At 50.4% G+C, this 6,670-nt stretch overlaps 1 long non-coding RNA gene across 1 annotated transcript; it reads left to right on the top strand.

Annotated features, from left to right (window-relative positions):
• The first annotated feature begins 2,033 nt into the window (after positions 1-2,033).
• LOC118853537 lies at positions 2,034-6,425 on the top strand. Its single transcript, XR_005010676.1, has 3 exons — positions 2,034-2,102; positions 2,938-3,020; positions 4,927-6,425. It is a non-coding gene; the product is annotated as an uncharacterized LOC118853537 (long non-coding RNA).
• The last annotated feature ends 245 nt before the right edge of the window (positions 6,426-6,670 follow it).

Genomic DNA, 6,670 nt, shown 5'->3' with positions numbered 1-6,670 from the left:
AGGAAGCACAGGAAGGACCGCCCCACACCCCCTCCTGGGAAGGATGGGGGGCTACAGAGGCAGAATGGTGGCCCTCGGCTTTGCTGAACTGCTTTTCTTTGTCCCAAGGGTGGGTCCATGGGCCTGGAGAGGGGAGCAATTCAACAAGCTTCTACTAAGGCCTCACCAGCTGCCAGGCCTTGTGTCAAGGCCTTTCTTAGAATCCTTGGTTTCTTTCCAGTTCCAGCTGGAGCCTCACTTTGTCCTCAAAACCTTTCCTGATCCCCCAGCTACCAGTGCCCTCCTTCCCAAACTCCCCCATGTTCCTTTTGTATGTATGCTGCGTATACTCAGATTGGTGTCATTTCTCCATTAGAGTGGAGGCTTCTCTGTGGCAGGGACTGGTTCTGTCTTGTCCTAGACTGTTAATGAATGTCAGCTGATTCAATACAAAGACAAAAGGGGGAAAAGCCCTGACCTTGAGGACTCTGCATTCTTGGAGGTCGTTGGCAGAGGGATTTCCCAGGACAGACACTGGGACTGAGGAAGTAAGGACAGCTCATCCAAGATGACGCTTGGGCTGAGCTTGAAGGAAGTTGGAGATTCTAAGAGGCAGAACTGAGGAGGGATGGAGTGCCACGCAGGGGGCACAGCTGGTGCTAAGGCATGGAGATAGGTCCATGGCAGTTAGAGTGTCCAGTAGGAGGAGGCCTCCTAATTTCCCTTCAGGACTTTTGCCATTGAGGGTCTTCTGAGCTCTTGGTGTGCTCTGATTAACAGCACCTGAAATCCTTTGGAAATATGGGTGTTGAAGACTTGGGCTTGTTCAGGATCAGGGAGCAGCTGGGGACTCCTGAAGGTGCTGCTGGAGATCACCTTGAGATCCAGCCTCCCCTCCCCCCCAACATTGTCTGGGGATCTTCCCTGTGCAGAGCACTCACCGTACTTCCACGCGTCCATTGGTGCAGATCGAACACCGCCCCCCCTCCCCCGCCTCAGCTTCTCATTCTCTGTGACTCTCTAACTCTTCACTGGGAGTCTCTCAGAGAACCCTCTAGGCCTCCCAGCATTCCTGCCACTCATCTATTATCCTTCAGGGTTTTTTCTTATTTTAAGGATATTTTTAACTTCACTGTTATTTCCCAATGATACCCCGCACGCTCCAAGACCGATAGAATCTCCTTTGTAACAAATAAGTATAGGCGAGGAAAATATCAACCCATTCATTGGCCGTGTCTGAAAAAGTCATGCCCCCTCCACACTTGAAACGCACTAGTGTCGCCCAAGAGGCAGGAGGCGTGTGCCGGCGTCGCTCCTCAGCAGTCACGGTTGGGCATTGCCCTGATTAGAATTCTGAAGTCTCATCAGTACTGTTCTCCTTTACTTATGGCATCGTGTAAATGTTCTCCTGGTTCTGCCTGCTTTGCTGTGCATCGCTTGAAACAACTTTTCTCAAGGGTCTCTGGGTTCTTCCAGTCCATTCCTTGCCATACAATAACATCTCTTTCCGTTCCTGTGCCACACTTCAGTCACTCATTCCCCCGGTCACTGGGCACCTGCTTTCCTTCCGGTTCTTTGCTTCTACGAAAAGTGCTGCTGTAACTATGCCTGTACGCAAGGCACCTTTCCCCTTGTCTTTGAACTCCTTGGGGTAGATGCCCAGTAGTGACAGGCAGTGCAGGCAGTGCATCGCATAGAACACAGGGCTCGGAGCTAGCAAGGCTTGAGTTCAAATTCTAACACAGACATCTATGAGCTGTGTGACCCTGGGCAAACTACTTATCTTGTCCTCGATTTCCTCATCTGAACTGGACGGCCTCTTAGGTCCCTTCCAGCTCAAAATCTTTGAGCCTATGATCCTGTAGTGAGCTTTGTGTCAAAGAACACATAACATTTAGTGACTTTTAGAGTATAATTCTAACTTGAATTATATGAGAATTGGGTCAATCACAACTCCACCAACAATGTACTAGTTTGCCTGTCCTCCCACATCCCCTCAGACGTTGAACATTTTCATCTCTTGTCATGCTGATGGGCCACCATGCCTGAAACCTTTCCTGTAATAAGAGCTCCATGATTCCTGATCCGACATCTCCACGGTGATACCTTCCATGCCACCGAAGGTATGTGTCTGGCAGGTCACCCTCAGTATCTTGGAGCAGCTCACTTCCCTGCACCATGGTTCTGCCCTCGGCGAGTTTGTGGTGACCTATGTAAGATGATGCGTTAAGAAAAGTGGTGACGTCTGCAGCAGTCTCAGTGCTCCAGGTTCCCTTCTTGATGTGCAATCCAAAACAAGGCTGGAGCCTTTAGCCTGTTAAGGAAAAACTAACCTGGCCCCTAGTAGACATCACTCCCACTGTGAGTCTCCGTGGATCTTCTAGGGGACCCATGATCCCTTAAATGGCCGTAGGGCCTTTATAAGCTCCTGTCCTCAGGGATAGGAAAAGCCTAACAGAGGCAGCCCAAGAGAAGTTATTTAGTGGAGGAGGAAACAGAAAGTCCCAGAAAAAGGGAAATGACAGGATGTTCTGAAGGAGTTTAGCATCAGAGTCCCAGTATGGAAGAGTGCAGGCTAGAAACCCCAGACATGGCCTCCTCAGCATGCAAGGCTGAGCCTTGAATCTCCCGCGTGCCATGTGGTGGGTCACAGTGCAGAGAAGTGACTGTAAGCCAGTGTAGCCACAGGGACATTCAGGTCACACCTTGTGAGAACACTTCCAGGACAGTCACTAACCCTCCTTGTGGTCAGAGTCCTTTTCAGGGACGTAGCTGAGAGGTCGCTGTGCTTCAGAGGGCAGTGCATCCTGATGCCAGGGTCAGGGCTGAGACTTCCCCGGACTGACTCCCCACTCATATTCCCCTGCCTCGAAGCCCACTGTTCTTTGTCCTAGGGGCCCTGTTGAGTCTTTGCTCCTTTAGAGACCTCTGCTAAGGGGTTATCTTCTTCTTCTCCAGGGCCTGGATGAGGATTCTTCCTTACTTTCATCCAGGGACTCGGGATTGCCACCAAGTCATCTAAGAGATCCTCTTTCGTGCAGGTAAATTCATGCTCTCCATAATTATGCAGAGATATCTCACCTCTTTCCCAACAGTCCCACCCCATGATCTCCCAGACCCTTTCTGGAAAGGAGTTGTCTGAACCACCCTGTGGAAAGGGAGACCCATTGGCCAAGGGGGACCTGAGCCATTTCCTCAGGGTGTGGAGCCCCCTGAGAGGGGCAGAGATTTTAAGGCCTGGGCAGCCTAGCAGGGGATGAAATAAGGGCTGAAAAGGGTCCTCTGCCATTATGTCCTTCTCAGGTAAGTCTTTCTGAGGATGCAGGAAACAGCTGAACAGGACTATCAGCTCTTCCTCCTCCCCCCTTCCTATGAAGGAGACACTGAATGTCAGAGACGTGGCTTTAGGATGTGGGATACATGATTGTGGAACCAGGGCACAGTGAAGAAGCTATTATTTCAAGATTTTGACGTGCTGGGTTTTGTCATTGGCATGAGGAGCCCCGTTGGGCAGAAGGGCTCTCATGGTTAGTCAGTGGGTCATATGGGTCCACGCCTGCTACAACATGGCGTCATGGATTCCATTTCCATGTTGGACACACACACTCTATGACCTTTGCCGTACTCTTAAGGGCATCTGCCTGGTTGTCCAGCACAACCAAGAGCATATGATGTCTCAGATAGATACTGGCATGCCCCATCAACAACTTAATGTAGGAGAAGACGGAGAAATGCCTCCATTGGTCTTGTTCCATCCAGGCCACACAATTCAGCCAGGCCTGTGGAATCAGAGTACATAAAGGTCTTGCTCCCTCATATGCCAACCACTGGCAATAGCTGCCAGGATTTCCCGTCATGAAAGGGGTCTTCCACCACTGGACTCGTGGCCACCAAAATCTCGGTGTGTGTACCTCTGTCTCACTGTGGAACCGCCAGTGTTGGGTCAGGACTCACTGGGCTGGCAGAGATGGAGGGCCTCTCTCTAGGCCTCTGTGGAATCACAACCTGCTCATTGACGGTGTCAACAATGTTACCCTATCAGACCATGGCTCTCAGTAGTCCTGGGGAAGGGTGGCAGATGTATACTAGACTCTGCTCCTGACCTTCCTCAACCATCATTTTTATGGATGGGCATTGGCATGGCAGAGTACTGTGATAGTTGGGAGGAGATAGCTTCCCTGTCCTGGGCCCTGGGCTTTTCCATTTGACCCTGCCTGCAGTGATTGGCATAGATCTAGGTATCGACCCCCAAGAGCTCATGATGCCCCATCCCTCGATGGGGTGCCCCCCAAATCCTCATGGAAACTGGGATAGCCCAGTGAATCTGTTAATGGTGTGATGTCTGAGGCAGGGCCTTAGGTAATACCTTAGGCTTGGATGGGGCTGAAGGGCCCTTAACCACCCAGTAGCCAGTTATCTATCTGCTTATGGACCCGGTGGTTTAGGCATCATGAAGCTCCTTCTGGTCCTTGGTGCTCTTGCTAACCCAGTAGAGCAGTGGGTACAGTGCCCCCTTCCACCGTGCCTGGACTGTCACTGCTACTGGCTGATCTCCTGCTTAGCCTCCTTCGTCACATGGTGGCTAATGACCCCCCACAGCTGGGGCTTCACCCCAAAAATGGAACCTTAGAAGGAATCAACCTTGTAGAGTTAGCTATCTTAACCACCTAGAAAGGGACAAAGGACAGTCCCCATCTGGAGCCTGTGTTGATTTAACTGGCTTGTGGTACTCAAGAGCCTGCAGGAATCTGTACTGGTCCTGTATGACCTTGCCTTCAGTGGCCACTGTTCAGTGTCGCATGTGGTGGGTAATTGAAATTCTTTGGCCTGCCTAGTTTCTTGGTAGCAAATACCGCCCTCCCCCCCCCAACCGTGAGCCCAAGGTTTGCTCATCCCCTGGCATATTCCCAGCTCTCCTCACTCCCGCTCCGTTCTCTTCTGTTATAGCTCTGATCTCAGCGGGATTCAGCACATTCCCCATCCAGACCTCTGGGTTGGAGACCATACTTCCTGTCCGAAGACTGTCAGTCCATGCCCCCATCGGCGTTGCTCTTTTCACTTGTGCACCATGTTACTAGATTCATGAGTAAGTCTGCCTTCAAAGCCCAGGCCTCAGAGACAAGAGCTCTGTCCGCGGGGACTAAAGGACATAAGTTACTTTCATTTCCTTATGCTGATCCTCCCTCTTTCCTAGTACTGTTAGCAAGAGCCTGTTGTCCTCAGGGTCTCCACCCTTCGGCATCCCCTCAGCTGATTTCTGTCCCATTGAGCACGCTCCCATAGACAGACTCCCACAAGGGCCCCAGAACCTGGACGTCAGGCTACCCTGGACAGCCTCCTGTTAAGGGGATGTTCCATGTTACTGGTTCAACCCCAGTAGCCAGGAGGTGGCTCTAATACAGTCCTGCCGATGAATGCTGCCTGTTAGGAGCTAGGCCTCACTGATACAGTCTGCTATGTCCAGTGGCTCTGGCTCAATGGTCTGTGGGGTGTAACCCACATGAACAGAAGCTCTTTGGGGTCCTCAGTCATAGTTAAGAGTAGTCCTGAGTCCAGAAAGCCGACCTAGGTGATGCAGAAGCTCGTCATGGCAGTGTCTGGGACCCAGGGCCAGGCCAGGGTCTAGTCATCTTCCTGGCACCTTAGGGAGAAGGCAGCAGAGTCTGCATTGCAATGCAGAAACCCTGAGACATTGTGGTAACTTTAGAGGAGGAAGACCTAGCAGCTGGAACAGCTAGAAGAGTCCCCCCACAAAAGGGAGCTTTTGAGCTAAGGCCTGAAGAGAGCCAGGCCTCGGGAAGCAGAGCCTTCCAGTCATGGGAGACATCAGTGCAAAGATCTGGAGGTGAGAGATGAAAAACACTGAGGAGCTCAGGATGCCTGGTCCATAGAATTCATGGAGAGCAGTAAGTGTAAAAAGACTGGACACATAGGAAGGGACCAGCCAGGTTGGATAAACTGCCAGTGCTGGACAGAGCAGTTTGTGTTTGATTCAGACCTGAGCATTGGTACATTTGGCAGCTGATTAGAGGTTGGGTTGGAGTACCCTGAGCCACAAGGTGTGAACTATGAGGAGGTCATGGCCGCTAGGTGGCGCTGTGGCCGGAGCACTGAGCCTGCAGTCAGGAAGAGCTGAGTTTGAATCCTACCTTGAACACTTAATAGTTGTGATCCTGGGCAGGTCACTTAACCTCTGTTTACCTCAGTTTCTTCATCTGTAAAACAGGGATAACATACATGTACCTCCCAGGATTGCAGTGATAATCAGATGAGATAACATTTTTCCTTTTTTTTTATTTTAAACTGAGCTACAAAATGAGAAAAGGAAAAACAAAAGAGCATTTCCATGTCCCCAGCAGAACCTAAGAGAGGGGTCAACATGAAACAATAAATTTCCATTTCTCAAAAACCTATGCAATAAACCTTCCACGGTGCTTTCAAAGCAATCCAGTTTTTCTGTGCTTCCTTCTAGGTTTTCTTTTGTTCTCTGCTCTGTAGTTTTTTAGTCTCCCTCCCTGCTCCCCCTCCCCACACATCCCTGCCCTAGAAAAGGCTACAACTAAATGTGAATATATATTTGTACACATATCTATAAACATACACACACACACATACATATACACACGCTCACATACATACATACATACATACACACATATACACACACTCACAGACATACATACATACACAC

Source organism: Trichosurus vulpecula, chromosome 6, assembly GCF_011100635.1.
Source record: "Trichosurus vulpecula isolate mTriVul1 chromosome 6, mTriVul1.pri, whole genome shotgun sequence".
NCBI lineage: Eukaryota > Metazoa > Chordata > Mammalia > Diprotodontia > Phalangeridae > Trichosurus > Trichosurus vulpecula.
This window is presented reverse-complemented; position numbering and strand designations above follow the sequence as displayed.